Source organism: Podarcis pityusensis (genome assembly GCF_964106645.2).
Source record: "Podarcis pityusensis genome assembly, chromosome: 13".
Lineage (NCBI taxonomy): Eukaryota > Metazoa > Chordata > Lepidosauria > Squamata > Lacertidae > Podarcis > Podarcis pityusensis.
The window spans coordinates 46,324,267-46,347,354 of NC_138038.1; the positions used below are offsets into that span (position 1 = coordinate 46,324,267).

The following is a 23,088-nucleotide window of genomic DNA, read 5'->3' on the forward strand; positions in this document are numbered from 1 at the left end:
ACAGTATCAATTCACTTATTCAGGTCAACATATATGAGTGTGAATATCAGTATCAATTCACTTATATTAATATCAATTCACTTATATCAATATCAATTCACAACATCAATTTGAGTGTGAATATCAATATCAATTCACTTATCCAGTTCAACATATATGGGTGTGAAATCTCCCAGAAAGAATGGCATGGTCTTATCATATTAAGTTTCAAAGGAGGAATGTCTTGAATATGATATGATTAATTGACAGGAGGGTGAATGAGAGAATGAATGCACTTCCCAGAATAAGTGAATTTATTTGCAGCAGCAGCAGCAACAACAACAACAACCACTGAACAAAGGAGTTCAGTTGAAATATGGGCATATGGAAGGTCCTGCACTTAAGCAGGAAGAACCAGCTGCACAAACATGAGATGAGGGACACCTGCATTTCCAGTAGTACATGTGGAAAGGATCTAGGGGTCTTAGTTCACCACAACCTTAGCATGGGTCAACAGTGAAATGCAGAGGTACCCAGCTGCCCCCTCTCTGAACAGGACTGGTAGGACCCAGTCCAATAGCTTCAAGTTACAATAAAAGGAGATTCTGACCAAACATCAGGAATAACTTCCTGACTATTCAGCCCTTGGAATGTGAACATATGCCATGGATGCTTTAGCTGAGATTCCTGCATAGCAGGCGGGATGACTAGATGAATCTTGGCTTCCTTTCCAACTCTACAATTCTATGCTTCTATGATATATTGAGAAGTAGTGTGACCTGTGTTATTGGTTTAGTTCTAGCCCCAAACACAAATGGACAGTGTTTTGGCCAATATAACATCAGATCTCCCTGATCATATTGAGTTTCTAAATCAATAGCCCTCTAGCACTTTTCATCAGCCACAGGTAGGAATACATTAGGGAGATTAACAATCTATGCCACGTATGGTGGTTGTCAAATTCACTACTTCTAGTAGGAGTGAAATCTATAGTTTAACTATGTGTTGTCTACAGGAGTAGTTTATTCCATGTCTCCTAAACCTTTCAATAATCACTCTCACTTGATACCCCCAACTTCTATTGTTATGAAACAGGGAGAAAAGCTTTTATCTATGTACATTCTCCATAACATGTGTGTGTATCATGTCTCCTGGTGAGCCAGTGTGGTGTAGTGGTTAAGAGCGGTAGTCTCGTAATCTGGGGAACCGGGTTCGTGTCTCCGCTCCTCCACATGCAGCTGCTGGGTGACCTTGGGCAAGTCACACTTCTTTGAAGTCTCTCAGCCCCACTCACCTCACAGAGTGTTTGTTGTGGGGGAGGAAGGGAAAGGAGAATGTTAGCCGCTTTGAGACTCCTTAAAGGGAGTGAAAGGCGGGATATCAAATCCAAACTCTTCTTCTTCTTCCTGGTACTTGCCTTTTTTAAACTAGAAAGACCTTCCCAGATTGTTCTGACTCAAGTGGATTCAGAATTGAAAAAACTTGGATAAATGTGTTCAAAGGCAATGTTCTATGAATAGATTTTTTGTGATTGACTACAGGAGTTGGATAAGGCAGAAATCAGGGAAAGGACTGCAACAGCTGGTGTGGTACTGGCAATCTTAACAAACCTATGTCCATGCCATCCAAGGACGCTTACAGCCTCCAAGGACAGCTCCAGTTTTTGTCTACAAATGAAGAATCTGACTGCCTGTGCTGGGACCTGGGACAACCCAAGCAACACAGTCCAGATCCAGTCCCGAATCCAAGGGTTCCACGAGGAGTCAGTCCGACAGGGCCAAGGCAGGACACGAGGCAGGAACCCAGGTAAGGTAAGGCACAGGATCACAGGCAGGTTCTGGCAAACAGCAACATTGCTCCTACTACCCGGGGTGGGGTTCAGCAGCCTTTTATCTCTGTTGGGATAACGGCCAGTCCTGATCCCCCGGTGACTCACCTCCCTGTCTTGCCCTAAGGCGAGCATTCCTCCTGCAAGTACTCAGGTCTCTCCTTCTCTCAGACCTCAGTCTCTGAAGCTCAGGAGATGTCGGTGGGTTACTAGACCCAGGGGCCACCTAAGCCTCTCCTGACCCAACTGGTAGTGGAGCAACTGTAAGTGATTGCCCAGCTGGAGGCAACAAGGTAATCCCCGCATCTGGAGCCAGGGCAACCTCAGGCCCTTGACTCGGCCCAGCTGGTGCTTGTTGCAGGGGAACATGTGCAGACTGGGGCTCTTCAGAATCAGGCCCCAGACTAGGTTCAGCTGCTGCCTGAGGCAAAGGATCCGGTGTGGCCTGAGACTCCTCTGGCTCTGAGTCCAAGCCCGAGTCCCAGGCCATCACACTGTGTGCATGGGACACAGCTATCATTCATAAACCCTTGTGATAAAGCAACTCTGGAAGGAATTGTCTGGGAGGAGAGATCAAGAGTGTTGTCAGGTCAGAACTGATGGGGGACCTCTTGTCTGTTCACCCAGTGGGAATGCAGAGGTTCTTCTTCTTCTATTACTGGAATAAAATAGTTTATGAACTTTATGAGGGCAAAACATGCAGGTAATGAAGAGGTAGTTCTGTTTTCCCCCAAGTAAACTACCTGATTTATCGCATGTTGAAATCATTGCCTTGACTAGCGAAATCAAATTTGTGGTAATCAAGAAATGCAGACCACATTTCCTTAAAAGTAGAACTGAGTCTTATATTTTCACCTCAGAAGTATGAAAAGGTAGAGTTCAAAAGGAGAGCTGGCATTTCTCAGCAAACCTCTGGAATGATTCTTGGGTTTCTTTGAGCAAGTTTATGAGAGTATTTAGGAAAACGGTACTTTTAAGGGAATCGTCTTGCTGCCACCATAAAGCTCTTGTCACATGCCCCTTCCAGCAACTCCACTTAACGCACACAAAAAGATGCACATACCCATTTAAGATGAACCTCCAAAGGGGGAAAACGTTTCCTGCTGCAGACTTTAGGCTTTCATGAGGTGAAAGGCAATGGCTAATGTTTCTGGAGGAGGACCTAATATGCCAGTTCCCATTCCTCCCCTTCCCCCTTATAACTATAAATGATTTTAAAGAGATTAAGCAATAAACACATTACCAAGTTTTTAAATAATGAAAGAAGGAAGGCATGTTTTCAAAATGGAGATTTATTAAAGTTAAGAAAGAGCAGAGGAAGAAAGCAGAACAAATGAGCACAAGTAGGCTAGTAATAATAATAATAATAATAATAATAATAATAATAATAATAATAATTTATTTATACCCTGTCCATTTGATTGGGTTTGCCCAGCCACTCTGGGCGGCTCCCAATCGAATATTAAAAACACAATACAGCATTAAACATTAAAAACTTCCCTAAACAGGGCTGCCTTCAGATGTCTTTTAAAAGTAGGATTTCCTTGACATCTGATGGGAGGGCGTTCCACAGGGCAGGTGCCACTATCAAAAAGGCCCTCTGCCTGGTTCCCTGTAACCTCGCAGCCCTTTATAAATTTGAAGGTGACTATCATATCTCCTCTCAGTCTCCTCTTGTCCAGGCTAAACATACCCAGCTCCTGCAACCATTTCTCATCAGACTTGGCTTCTAGACCCTTGATCATACTAGTTGCCTCCTCTACACATGTTCCAGCTTGTCAATATCCTTCTTAAATTGTGACACCTAGAACTGGACACAGTATTATAGGTGTGGTCTGACCAACGAATAATAATAATAATAATAATAATAATAATAATAATAATAATAATAATTTATTATTTGTACCCCGCCCATCTGGCTGGGTTTCCGCAGCCTCAAAGACCAAAAATACACTAAGATAGATTAAACACACTACGAAGAATAGACTGGTACTATTACTTCCCTTGAACAGGACACTAGACTTCTGTTGATGCAGCTTAGAATAGCATTCTCCCCCCCCTTTTTTTTTTGCTGCTGCATCTCACTGTTGTCTCATGTTTAGTTTGTGTTTGCAACAAGTCATACTGTGAATGAGGGCATTGCAAGAGAATTTAATATAAATTTTACCAGAATACCTATAATTAGTGTCACAGTAAAGAATGTACTCCTGAACACTATCTACATAACAATATAACCCACATAAAGTACAGATATTCATTACAGTGGTACCACGGGTTACAGATGCTTCAGGTTACAGACTCCGCTAACCTAGAAATAGTACCTCAGGTTAAGAACTTTGCTTCAGGATGAGAACAGAAATCGTGCGGCGGTGACACGGCAGCAGTGGGAGGCCCCATTAGCTAAAGTGGTACCTCAGGTTAAGAACAGTTTCAGGTTAAGAATGGACCTCCAGAACAAATTAAGTTCTTAACCCTAGGTACCACTGTATTATTTTCTGCTTATCTGCTCCCTGCAGTTCAGTTCAGGTTTCAAGAGGATGATGTAGCATTTAGGGAGGAAGATACAAGCCAGTACGCCAGCACTGGAAGCCAAGATGGAGAAGACCTCCACAGCCACCATGTGTTTCCCTCTTGTGCTTAGGTAGGTTGGAACAAAGGAGACCCACACGCTGCAAAATGCCAACATGCTGAATGTTATGAATTTAGCTTCATTAAAAATATCGGGTAACTTGCGGGCAAGGAATGCCTCAATGAAGCTGGCAATGGCCAGAAGACCTAAGTAGCCCAGGACACAGTAAAACATTGCAACAAGCCCTTCATTACATTGCACTATAATTTCTTCAGTTACTGAATACATGTCTAAATGGGGGAATGGGGGAGAGGTTGATAACCACACAGCACAAATGCCTACCGGAATAAGGGAGCAGGAAAGGACAATGGAAAAAGCCAGTCTTCTCCCCAGCCATTTCTTCATTCTAGAGCCAGGCTTTGAAGCCATAAATGCTAGAGAAACAATGGTAGTTTTTGCAGTTTATTATTATTCCAAATCCCCCCTTCCCCCTTCGTTACCCCCCCTCCCTACTCTGGAATTTTGTCCCTCCAGAGCTGACATTGTCCTCCCTCCCCCTTTGCTAGCTGGCTTTGTGTCCTTCTCTAGCAGGCTCCGTGGTTTGGCTGGGAGCCCTTCCTCCCCCTCTCCCCACGTGTTGCCTTCTCCCTTTGGTGTTGCTCCCCCACGCCTCCGTGATTTCAGGGGGTGGCAGCTCCATTTAAAAACTTCTTTCAGACGACTGCATTGCCCCAGCAGCTATACTGCAGCTGCATCCCCAGGGTGATTCTGTTCAGCTTACTCCAAAGTGTATCTGAAGAAGTGAGCATGCACATGAAAGCTCATACCAAGAACTAACTTAGCTGGTCATCAAGGTGCTACTGGAAGGAATTATTTTATTTTATTTTATTTTAATTATTATTATTATTATTTTGTCCAAAGTCTTTGTTAGTTGAACGTGCTATCCAAAGAACTACTTAGTTGAACGCGATTTTATTTGCCTGGCATTTATCGTTATATTAGCTGCTTTCAGCATTTGTTTTACTTGGGAGACGCAGTCACACCCCCATTATTCTTCACCCTCCACCCCCCACTCCCCTTCCCCTCGCATTGTCCTTTGATCACCGGCCAGGGTTGCTTTGTTTTCCCTTAAGCTCCGAATAGCTGGGCAATTAACAGCCTCCTGGTCTTACAGAAGGCAGCTTATGCTTTAGCTGCAGAACCAGTTCTCTTTTGTTGTTCTAGTAACACCTTTACTGCCACCCCCTTGCGTCCCCTTTGTCTCCGGGCGGGGCTGCTTTACCTACAGTCGTCTCCGCCCATTGCTCACAGCAATTGAGTCACATCAATATAATCGCTGATAGTATCAGCAGTTGTTGAAATTCAGTTTGCCAGATATATTGCAGATTAATTGAAGCAGGCCCCCAGGTGGAGGCAGGTTCCTTACTATCTGATATCTAGTGGTCAGCGGTGGCTCAATTTGCTAATTAATATCTGCAATATATTATTTACATCTATTTTAAAATATCAAACAGGTAATTTGATCAAGCCATTCGATTTGCAGCAACATATTCAGTAATTGATTAGAGACTAATTTAAGAGGCTTGAGATTTTACTAACTGGGGATTACATTAATTTTATATTATTTTAACTGATTTGAGATGCTTGAATAAAGTCTGAATTTGACCAGTTTATTGGACACAATAGGGTGCTAATTAACCAGTAGCAATAGCTAGTGTAAATTGATAGCGGCTTTATAGTAACTTTAATTACATTGTAATAATTTATTGAGAATTAGTGAATCAATGATTAGCAATATATTTACTGATTAAACAAATAGTAATTAATTAAAATAATAATAATAATTTAAAATAATAAATAATAATAATAATAATAATAATAATAATAATAATTTAATAATTAACAAAAATAAATAAATAAAATTAATAATAATAACTACCAGGCAGGATACATTGTCGCTTAAAGACAGGCAGTTCGTGGTACATTGTCCCATTGTACATTGTACATTCGTGGTACATTGTTAATTCAGGTACCTGGCGGATGGCCAATCAAGGATACATTGTCCTTGGCAGCATTTTCCTTCTGCTGGGGCCTCCAGCATAACCTTATGTTTTTCAAACTGTTAGTTAAAGGGATATTTCCATTTGATTGCAGTGTGGGGGCCGCCCATTGTTCCATCCCTATATGCTTGTGTGTTATTTAGCTGTGTCTATCTGCCTGACCCTTTGCTTGGTGGCAAATAAATAAATTTATAGGCAAATACAAACCAAACAGTCAAATGAAGAATAATTATTTCATATCATCATTAGTTATGGTAGACAATTAATAGCATCATCAATTAATTCTACATACAGTGGTAATTATTTGAACAAATAATACTGGAATAGATTGTAATAAATAGCAATAACATTAAATAATAGAATAATAACAACAAATAAATAAAAATGAATAGATAAATAATAGAATAAAATACTACTAATAATAAATAAAATAAGTGGATGTAATTTATTTATTTATTTATTGAAAAATTATTATAATAAATAAATAATGATAAATATACATTAATAATAATAAAAGAGAATAAGTGGAATGATGTCACATACCAAGATTAAATTGATTAATTAATTAAGCAAATCCATAGGTAAATATATAAATAAACAAATAACATTAAAAAAAAAATCATTAATAACAAATAATTTACATATATTTCGGAACCCACAGTTGGTTAGAGCGTGGTGACAATAACGCCAAGGTTGCAGGTTTAATCCCTGTATGGAACAATTATATATTCCTGCTTTGCAAGGGGTTGGACTAAATGACCCTCTGGGTCCCACACAATTCTAGAGAGCCTGGATAGCTCAACTGGTTAGAGCATGGGGCCGATAATGCTAAGGTTGCTGGTTTGATCCCCGTATGGGACCCCGGTATATTCTGCGTTGCAGGGGATTGAATGAGATATTATAATATGAAGTAGGAAGCATCTTAATTTTTAAGAAAAATTAAAAAAAGAATAAATAATAATAATAATAAATATTAATATATATAGAGAGAGTAATAAATAACACACGGAAGCACATACTAATGGGATAAACAATTAAACATTTAACTGAATGCTTGAGAATCATTGTTTTAAGTAAAGCAATCATTAATTAGTATATTTGTTTCAGAATCAATAACACGTCCCTGTACAACTGCTTGTAAGCGGTGGCACGTGTTTGTGGCAGTAGCTTTAGCATGTTATCCATGGCGCCTAAGAGGAAGCGCTCTGCAACAGAATCTACTCACACCTCAGGCTGCATGGGTGCATATAGCCGTAATTCATCGGGGGTGCCACATGGACGGGATAATAACCCCAAAACTATTTCACACTGCCTAAATGCATTTAGATCGTTCATTGATGATTATGAGCAGCGTTTTTCCCGATCAATCCCCTATAATGAATAATTATTTCATATTATCGTCAGTTACGGTAGACAATTGATAGTATCAGTAATTAATTCTACTTACAGTGGTAATTGATTGAACAAATAATACTGGATTAGATTTTAATAAATAACAACAATAATAAATAATAATAACAATAAATGGATAAATAACAGATAAATAATAATAGAATGATAACAACAACAATAAGGGGGTATAGCTCAGTGGTAGAGCATTTGACTGCACATCAAGAGCTCCCTGGTTCATATCCGGGTGCACCTCCCACCAGCTCCCTCCTCTCCGCATTCTTCAATTGAATTCTTCGATCGGGCACTAAGACTTATCCGGAATTTTGGTTACGAGGCACTCTTAGCAAAATGTGACATAGTCAGCCTTCTGTCTATTGCCAGTTCATCCCAATGACTCTCATTTGCTGGGATTCAAATTTCAAGGGAAATATTACATTGTCAAGGCTATGCCGATGGGTTGTTCTGCAGCCGGCTTGGCCTTTGAGACATTTAGCACTTGTTGGGACTGGGCCTTGCGCTACAGAACCAACTCACCTGGGGAGACACGTTACCTCGGTGACTTTTCTACTCATTGGGAAACCCAATACTGGCGAATGTGCCTCCCTTCTGGAGGCCTTCTCAGCTTTGGCCCAGGAGCTGGGAGTTCCCCTCAGATAAGGCGGACCCTCAACGCATCTTACTTGCCTGGGTATAGAGCTTGACACAGCAGCTCAATCCGCCCGCCTGCCAGTGGGGAAAATAGTTGCCCTTAACGAAACTATTTGTCAAACCCTTCCCGAAATAATAATAATAATAATAATAATAATAATAATGAAGTCGCTCTTAGACAGGTCCAGTCCTTGCTAGATCATTTCAACTTCGCATGTAGAGTAGTTTCACCAGGCCGCCCATTTCGCTCACCCTTAGCCAGGTTGTCAGCGGGCCTCAAGCATCCGCACCATAGAGTAAGACTTATCAAGTCGGTCAAGGCGGATTGTGAGATGGGGATCAGATTTCTGGAACACTACAACGGAGTCTCCCTATGGCTGGAAATCCTTAATTTGGCCTCTGATTTCCAGGTCCACTCCAATGCGCGTGCCCGCCTAGCCAGGCTGTCAGTGGTCTTAGACACCCGCACAACAGGGTCCGCCTCCCCAGGTCGGTCAAGGCAGATCTGGAGGTGTGGACGACTTGTCTGGAGATCTACAATGGGGTATCTCTATGGCAGGATGTCTTGAATCTGTCATCAGACTTCCAGGTCCAATTGGATGCGGCTGGATCCTTAGGCTTTGGCTTGTACTTCAAGGGGCGCTGGTGTGCACTACGATGGCCGACGGCATGGCAAGGTCAGGCCATCACGTTGGATCTCACCTTTCTTGAGTTCTTTCCAATAGTGGTGGCCGTTCACATCTGGACGGAAGATTTTCGAGATCACCGCGTGTGCTTCCGACAACCTGGCGGTCATGAACATACTAGCCAGGCAGTCATCTCGGTCTGAGAGGATCTCCTCCCTTCTGCGGGCGTTCGTCCTCCGATACCTCGCTTCCGGTTGCTTGCACCTGGAGCACAACTGTTGCCCGAACCCTTTCCAGAGCGCCTGTGGAATGTGGGAGACGCAAAGTGATACAGGGAGTATTGGCATCCATGGCACCCTCCACTCTCAGGTCCTACAAGAAGGCCTGGTGTGATTTCCTTGGTTCCAGGTCTGGGTTATCTGGGCTCTCACATGACGTACCTCCTACCACTGACGATGTCTTGCAGTACCTTTCCCATCTCGATGATCTGGGACGTGCTCCTAAAACCTTAAAGATTCACGTAGCCGCCATCAGCTTCTTTTCAAAAGCTACATTTGCTCATGACCCGGGTAGCGACTTCTTGATCCGTAGAGCCATTGAGGGTTGGGGCAGGTTACAACCTCACAGGGCCGAGGGCCATAAGCCAATTCTTACGGGTTATCACAGATACGCATAAAACTCAGGTCAATTTGCTGGTGCAGGTTCGAAACATGTCTCTTTTCCGCAGCATACGCTATCGCCTTTTTGGCGCGCTTAGAGTTGGTGAGGTGGTGTTTGAAGTTAGTGCACGAGGTTCAACACGCGGCCTCCTGTGCAAGGACGTGCAGTTGTCCGATTCTAATGTGACAGTGGATATACGTCAGTCCAAGACTGATCAGGCTGGTAAGGGTGTCCTAGTTAAGCTCACGGCGTCGGCACAGCAGGGCCCATGCCCGGTAGAGGACACTAGGCGGTACCTCTACCTCAGACCGCCCGGCCCGGGTCTGTTTCTGGTCCATGAAGATGGGTCACCCTTGTTGAGGCACCAATTCACCAGAGTACTTCGCAAGGCTATTGAGGCTTGTGGTCTATCCTCCCAGGAGTACGCCACGCATTCATTTAGGATGGGCGCCGCAACCACGGCCGCGCACCTGGGGCTACCGGCGGACAGGATCAAAGAAATGGGCCGGTGGAACTCCAATGCTTATAAGTCTAATATGTGACCTGCAGCTTTACCCTACTTATCTGCCTTTTCTTTTCTGTCTTTTACCCCCAGCTATGCTCAGGAGAAGCGTGTGGATTTGCGGCCACAGTATAGTTCATTGGGCCCGCGTACGAGCGGTGAGCTGCGGCCTTGCATACAATCTTGGCCTTCCACATGGTGTTCGAGTTTCCTGGCTTTCGAGAAGAGGCATGCGTTGGGAGGAGCTTATGCCATTGCTGTGGGAGAAAGTAGCCAAGTTCGGCCCTCCCGACATCCTTGTAATTCATTTGGGGGAGAATGACCTCGCTAACAGAAGGAGTGTGGACTTGTTGTGGAGCATAAAAAGAGACTTGAATGCATTTGCAGCCTTGTGTCCCAGAACAACAGTGTTCTGGTCCTCCTTCTTGAAACGAACTGTTTGGCGCGGTGCGCAAAGCTGTATGGCCATTGAAAGAACCAGGAAACTCGTAATTCGGGCGGTAGCCCGTTGGGTGCGCTCTATGTATGGCCGAGTCATTTATCATGACCGTATCCGGATCGGCGACCAAGCTTTATACCGGAATGACGGCGTCCACTTATCGGATCTGGGGAACGACATTTGGTTAGCTAGTGTCAGCAAAAGCATCTGGGATTGGTTGCAGCTTTGAAGGTATTGGCGGCGAGCCTTTAGCTCGGGTGGCGGTTAGGCATTGGAATAATGTGTTGTGGTGTGTCGAAGTGCTAGGTGTGGCCATCGCCTATGCCTTCAATTTATAGGGGTATTCCGTTAAAGGAATCTGGCGGTCGTGTATTCCGTCCGAAGCCTGCTTGGCGGGAGGCCATGGCACGACCCTCGGTGACATCAGGGGTGAGCCTATAGTTGGATTAGCATCAACAGGTGTTGACCCCCTGGTGAATAAACCCACTTGTTTTGCGATCCAATGCCTAAGCCAATACCTTTTCATTGCTGTAATCAATAAAGTTGTGGCCTTTTCTAGCCCATTAACCTTATATCACGTGTCCCTGTGTCTTCATTTTACTTCGCGGGGGTCGGGTCCTCGAACCACAAAGACTCTCCTCCCTGAAAGAGAGGGGAGTGGTTGTGGGCGGGAGCCCGAACACCGCTCCTAGCAGGGGGCATTGCCCCCTGCCTCCAGCTCACCTGGCTGGCACTCACGCCCCCCCCGGTGGCCGCCCAACCAGGTGCCATGGGGGGGCGTGTCCAGCAGCCTTTATGCTGCAGTGCCAGCCTCTCCCCGGCCTCATTTCTCTTTGTCGTCCTGAGCGAGTCACCCACCCTCCACTCCCTTTGAGTTAGGGCTTAGGTCATTGGCCTTGCTATGGACCTTAGGTTGGTCGCCCCGGTTGCCCGGGGGGCCTGGTAGGAGTTTTTCCATTTGGCATTAGGCTTTTTGGTTTTTTCGCCTACCTCATAGCAATCGTCACAACTTTCTGGTGGTATTGGTGGGTAGGTTAGGCATTGGAATAATGTGTTGTGGTGTGTCGAAGTGCTAGGTGTGGCCATCGCCTATGCCTTCAATTTATAGGGGTATTCCGTTAAAGGAATCTGGCGGTCGTGTATTCCGTCCGAAGCCTGCTTGGCGGGAGGCCATGGCACGACCCTCGGTGACATCAGGGGTGAGCCTATAGTTGGATTAGCATCAACAGGTGTTGACCCCCTGGTGAATAAACCCACTTGTTTTGCGATCCAATGCCTAAGCCAATACCTTTTCATTGCTGTAATCAATAAAGTTGTGGCCTTTTCTAGCCCATTAACCTTATATCACGTGTCCCTGTGTCTTCATTTTACTTCGCGGGGGTCGGGTCCTCGAACCACAACTGAGTCTTATATTTTCACCTCAGAAGTATGAAAAGGTAGAGTTCAAAAGGAGAGCTGGCATTTCTCAGCAAACCTCTGGAATGATTCTTGGGTTTCTTTGAGCAAGTTTATGAGAGTATTTAGGAAAACGGTACTTTTAAGGGAATCGTCTTGCTGCCACCATAAAGCTCTTGTCACATGCCCCTTCCAGCAACTCCACTTAACGCACACAAAAAGATGCACATACCCATTTAAGATGAACCTCCAAAGGGGGAAAACGTTTCCTGCTGCAGACTTTAGGCTTTCATGAGGTGAAAGGCAATGGCTAATGTTTCTGGAGGAGGACCTAATATGCCAGTTCCCATTCCTCCCCTTCCCCCTTATAACTATAAATGATTTTAAAGAGATTAAGCAATAAACACATTACCAAGTTTTTAAATAATGAAAGAAGGAAGGCATGTTTTCAAAATGGAGATTTATTAAAGTTAAGAAAGAGCAGAGGAAGAAAGCAGAACAAATGAGCACAAGTAGGCTAGTAATAATAATAATAATAATAATAATAATAATAATAATAATAATTTATTTATACCCTGTCCATTTGATTGGGTTTGCCCAGCCACTCTGGGCGGCTCCCAATCGAATATTAAAAACACAATACAGCATTAAACATTAAAAACTTCCCTAAACAGGGCTGCCTTCAGATGTCTTTTAAAAGTAGGATTTCCTTGACATCTGATGGGAGGGCGTTCCACAGGGCAGGTGCCACTATCAAAAAGGCCCTCTGCCTGGTTCCCTGTAACCTCGCAGCCCTTTATAAATTTGAAGGTGACTATCATATCTCCTCTCAGTCTCCTCTTGTCCAGGCTAAACATACCCAGCTCCTGCAACCATTTCTCATCAGACTTGGCTTCTAGACCCTTGATCATACTAGTTGCCTCCTCTACACATGTTCCAGCTTGTCAATATCCTTCTTAAATTGTGACACCTAGAACTGGACACAGTATTATAGGTGTGGTCTGACCAACGAATAATAATAATAATAATAATAATAATAATAATAATAATAATAATAATTTATTATTTGTACCCCGCCCATCTGGCTGGGTTTCCGCAGCCTCAAAGACCAAAAATACACTAAGATAGATTAAACACACTACGAAGAATAGACTGGTACTATTACTTCCCTTGAACAGGACACTAGACTTCTGTTGATGCAGCTTAGAATAGCATTCTCCCCCCCCTTTTTTTTTTGCTGCTGCATCTCACTGTTGTCTCATGTTTAGTTTGTGTTTGCAACAAGTCATACTGTGAATGAGGGCATTGCAAGAGAATTTAATATAAATTTTACCAGAATACCTATAATTAGTGTCACAGTAAAGAATGTACTCCTGAACACTATCTACATAACAATATAACCCACATAAAGTACAGATATTCATTACAGTGGTACCACGGGTTACAGATGCTTCAGGTTACAGACTCCGCTAACCTAGAAATAGTACCTCAGGTTAAGAACTTTGCTTCAGGATGAGAACAGAAATCGTGCGGCGGTGACACGGCAGCAGTGGGAGGCCCCATTAGCTAAAGTGGTACCTCAGGTTAAGAACAGTTTCAGGTTAAGAATGGACCTCCAGAACAAATTAAGTTCTTAACCCTAGGTACCACTGTATTATTTTCTGCTTATCTGCTCCCTGCAGTTCAGTTCAGGTTTCAAGAGGATGATGTAGCATTTAGGGAGGAAGATACAAGCCAGTACGCCAGCACTGGAAGCCAAGATGGAGAAGACCTCCACAGCCACCATGTGTTTCCCTCTTGTGCTTAGGTAGGTTGGAACAAAGGAGACCCACACGCTGCAAAATGCCAACATGCTGAATGTTATGAATTTAGCTTCATTAAAAATATCGGGTAACTTGCGGGCAAGGAATGCCTCAATGAAGCTGGCAATGGCCAGAAGACCTAAGTAGCCCAGGACACAGTAAAACATTGCAACAAGCCCTTCATTACATTGCACTATAATTTCTTCAGTTACTGAATACATGTCTAAATGGGGGAATGGGGGAGAGGTTGATAACCACACAGCACAAATGCCTACCGGAATAAGGGAGCAGGAAAGGACAATGGAAAAAGCCAGTCTTCTCCCCAGCCATTTCTTCATTCTAGAGCCAGGCTTTGAAGCCATAAATGCTAGAGAAACAATGGTAGTTTTTGCAGTTTATTATTATTCCAAATCCCCCCTTCCCCCTTCGTTACCCCCCCTCCCTACTCTGGAATTTTGTCCCTCCAGAGCTGACATTGTCCTCCCTCCCCCTTTGCTAGCTGGCTTTGTGTCCTTCTCTAGCAGGCTCCGTGGTTTGGCTGGGAGCCCTTCCTCCCCCTCTCCCCACGTGTTGCCTTCTCCCTTTGGTGTTGCTCCCCCACGCCTCCGTGATTTCAGGGGGTGGCAGCTCCATTTAAAAACTTCTTTCAGACGACTGCATTGCCCCAGCAGCTATACTGCAGCTGCATCCCCAGGGTGATTCTGTTCAGCTTACTCCAAAGTGTATCTGAAGAAGTGAGCATGCACATGAAAGCTCATACCAAGAACTAACTTAGCTGGTCATCAAGGTGCTACTGGAAGGAATTATTTTATTTTATTTTATTTTAATTATTATTATTATTATTTTGTCCAAAGTCTTTGTTAGTTGAACGTGCTATCCAAAGAACTACTTAGTTGAACGCGATTTTATTTGCCTGGCATTTATCGTTATATTAGCTGCTTTCAGCATTTGTTTTACTTGGGAGACGCAGTCACACCCCCATTATTCTTCACCCTCCACCCCCCACTCCCCTTCCCCTCGCATTGTCCTTTGATCACCGGCCAGGGTTGCTTTGTTTTCCCTTAAGCTCCGAATAGCTGGGCAATTAACAGCCTCCTGGTCTTACAGAAGGCAGCTTATGCTTTAGCTGCAGAACCAGTTCTCTTTTGTTGTTCTAGTAACACCTTTACTGCCACCCCCTTGCGTCCCCTTTGTCTCCGGGCGGGGCTGCTTTACCTACAGTCGTCTCCGCCCATTGCTCACAGCAATTGAGTCACATCAATATAATCGCTGATAGTATCAGCAGTTGTTGAAATTCAGTTTGCCAGATATATTGCAGATTAATTGAAGCAGGCCCCCAGGTGGAGGCAGGTTCCTTACTATCTGATATCTAGTGGTCAGCGGTGGCTCAATTTGCTAATTAATATCTGCAATATATTATTTACATCTATTTTAAAATATCAAACAGGTAATTTGATCAAGCCATTCGATTTGCAGCAACATATTCAGTAATTGATTAGAGACTAATTTAAGAGGCTTGAGATTTTACTAACTGGGGATTACATTAATTTTATATTATTTTAACTGATTTGAGATGCTTGAATAAAGTCTGAATTTGACCAGTTTATTGGACACAATAGGGTGCTAATTAACCAGTAGCAATAGCTAGTGTAAATTGATAGCGGCTTTATAGTAACTTTAATTACATTGTAATAATTTATTGAGAATTAGTGAATCAATGATTAGCAATATATTTACTGATTAAACAAATAGTAATTAATTAAAATAATAATAATAATTTAAAATAATAAATAATAATAATAATAATAATAATAATAATAATAATTTAATAATTAACAAAAATAAATAAATAAAATTAATAATAATAACTACCAGGCAGGATACATTGTCGCTTAAAGACAGGCAGTTCGTGGTACATTGTCCCATTGTACATTGTACATTCGTGGTACATTGTTAATTCAGGTACCTGGCGGATGGCCAATCAAGGATACATTGTCCTTGGCAGCATTTTCCTTCTGCTGGGGCCTCCAGCATAACCTTATGTTTTTCAAACTGTTAGTTAAAGGGATATTTCCATTTGATTGCAGTGTGGGGGCCGCCCATTGTTCCATCCCTATATGCTTGTGTGTTATTTAGCTGTGTCTATCTGCCTGACCCTTTGCTTGGTGGCAAATAAATAAATTTATAGGCAAATACAAACCAAACAGTCAAATGAAGAATAATTATTTCATATCATCATTAGTTATGGTAGACAATTAATAGCATCATCAATTAATTCTACATACAGTGGTAATTATTTGAACAAATAATACTGGAATAGATTGTAATAAATAGCAATAACATTAAATAATAGAATAATAACAACAAATAAATAAAAATGAATAGATAAATAATAGAATAAAATACTACTAATAATAAATAAAATAAGTGGATGTAATTTATTTATTTATTTATTGAAAAATTATTATAATAAATAAATAATGATAAATATACATTAATAATAATAAAAGAGAATAAGTGGAATGATGTCACATACCAAGATTAAATTGATTAATTAATTAAGCAAATCCATAGGTAAATATATAAATAAACAAATAACATTAAAAAAAAAATCATTAATAACAAATAATTTACATATATTTCGGAACCCACAGTTGGTTAGAGCGTGGTGACAATAACGCCAAGGTTGCAGGTTTAATCCCTGTATGGAACAATTATATATTCCTGCTTTGCAAGGGGTTGGACTAAATGACCCTCTGGGTCCCACACAATTCTAGAGAGCCTGGATAGCTCAACTGGTTAGAGCATGGGGCCGATAATGCTAAGGTTGCTGGTTTGATCCCCGTATGGGACCCCGGTATATTCTGCGTTGCAGGGGATTGAATGAGATATTATAATATGAAGTAGGAAGCATCTTAATTTTTAAGAAAAATTAAAAAAAGAATAAATAATAATAATAATAAATATTAATATATATAGAGAGAGTAATAAATAACACACGGAAGCACATACTAATGGGATAAACAATTAAACATTTAACTGAATGCTTGAGAATCATTGTTTTAAGTAAAGCAATCATTAATTAGTATATTTGTTTCAGAATCAATAACACGTCCCTGTACAACTGCTTGTAAGCGGTGGCACGTGTTTGTGGCAGTAGCTTTAGCATGTTATCCATGGCGCCTAAGAGGAAGCGCTCTGCAACAGAATCTACTCACACCTCAGGCTGCATGGGTGCATATAGCCGTAATTCATCGGGGGTGCCACATGGACGGGATAATAACCCCAAAACTATTTCACACTGCCTAAATGCATTTAGATCGTTCATTGATGATTATGAGCAGCGTTTTTCCCGATCAATCCCCTATAATGAATAATTATTTCATATTATCGTCAGTTACGGTAGACAATTGATAGTATCAGTAATTAATTCTACTTACAGTGGTAATTGATTGAACAAATAATACTGGATTAGATTTTAATAAATAACAACAATAATAAATAATAATAACAATAAATGGATAAATAACAGATAAATAATAATAGAATGATAACAACAACAATAAGGGGGTATAGCTCAGTGGTAGAGCATTTGACTGCACATCAAGAGCTCCCTGGTTCATATCCGGGTGCACCTCCCACCAGCTCCCTCCTCTCCGCATTCTTCAATTGAATTCTTCGATCGGGCACTAAGACTTATCCGGAATTTTGGTTACGAGGCACTCTTAGCAAAATGTGACATAGTCAGCCTTCTGTCTATTGCCAGTTCATCCCAATGACTCTCATTTGCTGGGATTCAAATTTCAAGGGAAATATTACATTGTCAAGGCTATGCCGATGGGTTGTTCTGCAGCCGGCTTGGCCTTTGAGACATTTAGCACTTGTTGGGACTGGGCCTTGCGCTACAGAACCAACTCACCTGGGGAGACACGTTACCTCGGTGACTTTTCTACTCATTGGGAAACCCAATACTGGCGAATGTGCCTCCCTTCTGGAGGCCTTCTCAGCTTTGGCCCAGGAGCTGGGAGTTCCCCTCAGATAAGGCGGACCCTCAACGCATCTTACTTGCCTGGGTATAGAGCTTGACACAGCAGCTCAATCCGCCCGCCTGCCAGTGGGGAAAATAGTTGCCCTTAACGAAACTATTTGTCAAACCCTTCCCGAAATAATAATAATAATAATAATAATAATAATAATGAAGTCGCTCTTAGACAGGTCCAGTCCTTGCTAGATCATTTCAACTTCGCATGTAGAGTAGTTTCACCAGGCCGCCCATTTCGCTCACCCTTAGCCAGGTTGTCAGCGGGCCTCAAGCATCCGCACCATAGAGTAAGACTTATCAAGTCGGTCAAGGCGGATTGTGAGATGGGGATCAGATTTCTGGAACACTACAACGGAGTCTCCCTATGGCTGGAAATCCTTAATTTGGCCTCTGATTTCCAGGTCCACTCCAATGCGCGTGCCCGCCTAGCCAGGCTGTCAGTGGTCTTAGACACCCGCACAACAGGGTCCGCCTCCCCAGGTCGGTCAAGGCAGATCTGGAGGTGTGGACGACTTGTCTGGAGATCTACAATGGGGTATCTCTATGGCAGGATGTCTTGAATCTGTCATCAGACTTCCAGGTCCAATTGGATGCGGCTGGATCCTTAGGCTTTGGCTTGTACTTCAAGGGGCGCTGGTGTGCACTACGATGGCCGACGGCATGGCAAGGTCAGGCCATCACGTTGGATCTCACCTTTCTTGAGTTCTTTCCAATAGTGGTGGCCGTTCACATCTGGACGGAAGATTTTCGAGATCACCGCGTGTGCTTCCGACAACCTGGCGGTCATGAACATACTAGCCAGGCAGTCATCTCGGTCTGAGAGGATCTCCTCCCTTCTGCGGGCGTTCGTCCTCCGATACCTCGCTTCCGGTTGCTTGCACCTGGAGCACAACTGTTGCCCGAACCCTTTCCAGAGCGCCTGTGGAATGTGGGAGACGCAAAGTGATACAGGGAGTATTGGCATCCATGGCACCCTCCACTCTCAGGTCCTACAAGAAGGCCTGGTGTGATTTCCTTGGTTCCAGGTCTGGGTTATCTGGGCTCTCACATGACGTACCTCCTACCACTGACGATGTCTTGCAGTACCTTTCCCATCTCGATGATCTGGGACGTGCTCCTAAAACCTTAAAGATTCACGTAGCCGCCATCAGCTTCTTTTCAAAAGCTACATTTGCTCATGACCCGGGTAGCGACTTCTTGATCCGTAGAGCCATTGAGGGTTGGGGCAGGTTACAACCTCACAGGGCCGAGGGCCATAAGCCAATTCTTACGGGTTATCACAGATACGCATAAAACTCAGGTCAATTTGCTGGTGCAGGTTCGAAACATGTCTCTTTTCCGCAGCATACGCTATCGCCTTTTTGGCGCGCTTAGAGTTGGTGAGGTGGTGTTTGAAGTTAGTGCACGAGGTTCAACACGCGGCCTCCTGTGCAAGGACGTGCAGTTGTCCGATTCTAATGTGACAGTGGATATACGTCAGTCCAAGACTGATCAGGCTGGTAAGGGTGTCCTAGTTAAGCTCACGGCGTCGGCACAGCAGGGCCCATGCCCGGTAGAGGACACTAGGCGGTACCTCTACCTCAGACCGCCCGGCCCGGGTCTGTTTCTGGTCCATGAAGATGGGTCACCCTTGTTGAGGCACCAATTCACCAGAGTACTTCGCAAGGCTATTGAGGCTTGTGGTCTATCCTCCCAGGAGTACGCCACGCATTCATTTAGGATGGGCGCCGCAACCACGGCCGCGCACCTGGGGCTACCGGCGGACAGGATCAAAGAAATGGGCCGGTGGAACTCCAATGCTTATAAGTCTAATATGTGACCTGCAGCTTTACCCTACTTATCTGCCTTTTCTTTTCTGTCTTTTACCCCCAGCTATGCTCAGGAGAAGCGTGTGGATTTGCGGCCACAGTATAGTTCATTGGGCCCGCGTACGAGCGGTGAGCTGCGGCCTTGCATACAATCTTGGCCTTCCACATGGTGTTCGAGTTTCCTGGCTTTCGAGAAGAGGCATGCGTTGGGAGGAGCTTATGCCATTGCTGTGGGAGAAAGTAGCCAAGTTCGGCCCTCCCGACATCCTTGTAATTCATTTGGGGGAGAATGACCTCGCTAACAGAAGGAGTGTGGACTTGTTGTGGAGCATAAAAAGAGACTTGAATGCATTTGCAGCCTTGTGTCCCAGAACAACAGTGTTCTGGTCCTCCTTCTTGAAACGAACTGTTTGGCGCGGTGCGCAAAGCTGTATGGCCATTGAAAGAACCAGGAAACTCGTAATTCGGGCGGTAGCCCGTTGGGTGCGCTCTATGTATGGCCGAGTCATTTATCATGACCGTATCCGGATCGGCGACCAAGCTTTATACCGGAATGACGGCGTCCACTTATCGGATCTGGGGAACGACATTTGGTTAGCTAGTGTCAGCAAAAGCATCTGGGATTGGTTGCAGCTTTGAAGGTATTGGCGGCGAGCCTTTAGCTCGGGTGGCGGTTAGGCATTGGAATAATGTGTTGTGGTGTGTCGAAGTGCTAGGTGTGGCCATCGCCTATGCCTTCAATTTATAGGGGTATTCCGTTAAAGGAATCTGGCGGTCGTGTATTCCGTCCGAAGCCTGCTTGGCGGGAGGCCATGGCACGACCCTCGGTGACATCAGGGGTGAGCCTATAGTTGGATTAGCATCAACAGGTGTTGACCCCCTGGTGAATAAACCCACTTGTTTTGCGATCCAATGCCTAAGCCAATACCTTTTCATTGCTGTAATCAATAAAGTTGTGGCCTTTTCTAGCCCATTAACCTTATATCACGTGTCCCTGTGTCTTCATTTTACTTCGCGGGGGTCGGGTCCTCGAACCACAAAGACTCTCCTCCCTGAAAGAGAGGGGAGTGGTTGTGGGCGGGAGCCCGAACACCGCTCCTAGCAGGGGGCATTGCCCCCTGCCTCCAGCTCACCTGGCTGGCACTCACGCCCCCCCCGGTGGCCGCCCAACCAGGTGCCATGGGGGGGCGTGTCCAGCAGCCTTTATGCTGCAGTGCCAGCCTCTCCCCGGCCTCATTTCTCTTTGTCGTCCTGAGCGAGTCACCCACCCTCCACTCCCTTTGAGTTAGGGCTTAGGTCATTGGCCTTGCTATGGACCTTAGGTTGGTCGCCCCGGTTGCCCGGGGGGCCTGGTAGGAGTTTTTCCATTTGGCATTAGGCTTTTTGGTTTTTTCGCCTACCTCATAGCAATCGTCACAACTTTCTGGTGGTATTGGTGGGTAGGTTAGGCATTGGAATAATGTGTTGTGGTGTGTCGAAGTGCTAGGTGTGGCCATCGCCTATGCCTTCAATTTATAGGGGTATTCCGTTAAAGGAATCTGGCGGTCGTGTATTCCGTCCGAAGCCTGCTTGGCGGGAGGCCATGGCACGACCCTCGGTGACATCAGGGGTGAGCCTATAGTTGGATTAGCATCAACAGGTGTTGACCCCCTGGTGAATAAACCCACTTGTTTTGCGATCCAATGCCTAAGCCAATACCTTTTCATTGCTGTAATCAATAAAGTTGTGGCCTTTTCTAGCCCATTAACCTTATATCACGTGTCCCTGTGTCTTCATTTTACTTCGCGGGGGTCGGGTCCTCGAACCACAACTGAGTCTTATATTTTCACCTCAGAAGTATGAAAAGGTAGAGTTCAAAAGGAGAGCTGGCATTTCTCAGCAAACCTCTGGAATGATTCTTGGGTTTCTTTGAGCAAGTTTATGAGAGTATTTAGGAAAACGGTACTTTTAAGGGAATCGTCTTGCTGCCACCATAAAGCTCTTGTCACATGCCCCTTCCAGCAACTCCACTTAACGCACACAAAAAGATGCACATACCCATTTAAGATGAACCTCCAAAGGGGGAAAACGTTTCCTGCTGCAGACTTTAGGCTTTCATGAGGTGAAAGGCAATGGCTAATGTTTCTGGAGGAGGACCTAATATGCCAGTTCCCATTCCTCCCCTTCCCCCTTATAACTATAAATGATTTTAAAGAGATTAAGCAATAAACACATTACCAAGTTTTTAAATAATGAAAGAAGGAAGGCATGTTTTCAAAATGGAGATTTATTAAAGTTAAGAAAGAGCAGAGGAAGAAAGCAGAACAAATGAGCACAAGTAGGCTAGTAATAATAATAATAATAATAATAATAATAATAATAATAATAATTTATTTATACCCTGTCCATTTGATTGGGTTTGCCCAGCCACTCTGGGCGGCTCCCAATCGAATATTAAAAACACAATACAGCATTAAACATTAAAAACTTCCCTAAACAGGGCTGCCTTCAGATGTCTTTTAAAAGTAGGATTTCCTTGACATCTGATGGGAGGGCGTTCCACAGGGCAGGTGCCACTATCAAAAAGGCCCTCTGCCTGGTTCCCTGTAACCTCGCAGCCCTTTATAAATTTGAAGGTGACTATCATATCTCCTCTCAGTCTCCTCTTGTCCAGGCTAAACATACCCAGCTCCTGCAACCATTTCTCATCAGACTTGGCTTCTAGACCCTTGATCATACTAGTTGCCTCCTCTACACATGTTCCAGCTTGTCAATATCCTTCTTAAATTGTGACACCTAGAACTGGACACAGTATTATAGGTGTGGTCTGACCAACGAATAATAATAATAATAATAATAATAATAATAATAATAATAATAATAATTTATTATTTGTACCCCGCCCATCTGGCTGGGTTTCCGCAGCCTCAAAGACCAAAAATACACTAAGATAGATTAAACACACTACGAAGAATAGACTGGTACTATTACTTCCCTTGAACAGGACACTAGACTTCTGTTGATGCAGCTTAGAATAGCATTCTCCCCCCCCTTTTTTTTTTGCTGCTGCATCTCACTGTTGTCTCATGTTTAGTTTGTGTTTGCAACAAGTCATACTGTGAATGAGGGCATTGCAAGAGAATTTAATATAAATTTTACCAGAATACCTATAATTAGTGTCACAGTAAAGAATGTACTCCTGAACACTATCTACATAACAATATAACCCACATAAAGTACAGATATTCATTACAGTGGTACCACGGGTTACAGATGCTTCAGGTTACAGACTCCGCTAACCTAGAAATAGTACCTCAGGTTAAGAACTTTGCTTCAGGATGAGAACAGAAATCGTGCGG

At 43.6% G+C, this 23,088-nt stretch overlaps 1 long non-coding RNA gene across 1 annotated transcript; it reads left to right on the plus strand.

The window, feature by feature from the left end:
• The first annotated feature begins 6,834 nt into the window (after positions 1–6,834).
• Positions 6,835–21,502, plus strand: LOC308461723. The gene is made up of 2 exons (XR_013978950.1): positions 6,835–7,689; positions 17,091–21,502. It is a non-coding gene; the product is annotated as an uncharacterized lncRNA (long non-coding RNA).
• Positions 21,503–23,088: the final 1,586 nt, after the last annotated feature.